Raw genomic sequence first — 678 nt, 5'->3', positions numbered from 1 at the left:
AAGACAAGAGAAGGGGTTTCTAGTACCATCCAATAATGAGTTTTGGCCTGAAGAATATTAAATAAGATAGAAAGTAGAAGAACGCATGAGTTCTCCTAAGTATTACTCACAAAATAGTACTACAATACTGGCTACCTACTTTCAGGGCATAAAATCTCTATAGTATATGATCACATTAATTAAAAGTTTCATTTACTATCTTTCCCAGCAGGAATTCCTTTATCTTTGATTGCTAAGATTCCACAAGGCACATATCAAAAAACTCAAGTGCTAAAATGTGTGACTATTGTGGAGATTTAAAAATAAGCTTTGTACATTAAGTAAGAACCTGATGATATTAGGTTCTCAACTAATATCACCCTAGGGCCAACCTATAAGAAAAGAAGTAGACCGGGAGCAGTGGATCACACCTGTAATCCCCACACTTTAGGAGGCCGAGGCGGGCGGATCACAAGGTCAGGAGATCAAGACTACGGTGAAACCCCGTCTGTACTAAAAATACAAAAAATTAGCTGGGCGTGGTAGTGGGTGCCTGTAGTCCAAGCTACTCAGGAGGCTGAGGCAGGAGAATGGCGTGAACTCGGGAGGCAAAGCTTGCAGTGAGCCGAGATCGCGCCACTGCACTTCAGCCTGGGGGACGCAGCAAGACTCCGTCTCAAAAAAAAAAAAAAAAAAAAA

The 678-nt window shown here is 41.4% G+C and overlaps 1 protein-coding gene across 1 annotated transcript in view; it reads right to left on the bottom strand.

Annotated features, from left to right (window-relative positions):
* Positions 1 to 678, bottom strand: part of RTN3 (reticulon 3) — a 112,842-nt gene that overhangs the window by 51,175 nt on the left and 60,989 nt on the right. The window lies entirely within an intron of this gene.

This window comes from Mandrillus leucophaeus, unplaced genomic scaffold, assembly GCF_000951045.1.
Source record: "Mandrillus leucophaeus isolate KB7577 unplaced genomic scaffold, Mleu.le_1.0 Scaffold43, whole genome shotgun sequence".
NCBI classification, from domain to species: Eukaryota; Metazoa; Chordata; class Mammalia; order Primates; family Cercopithecidae; genus Mandrillus; species Mandrillus leucophaeus.
The sequence above is the reverse complement of the archived record's forward strand: the minus strand, read 5'-3'. Positions and strand labels throughout refer to the sequence as shown.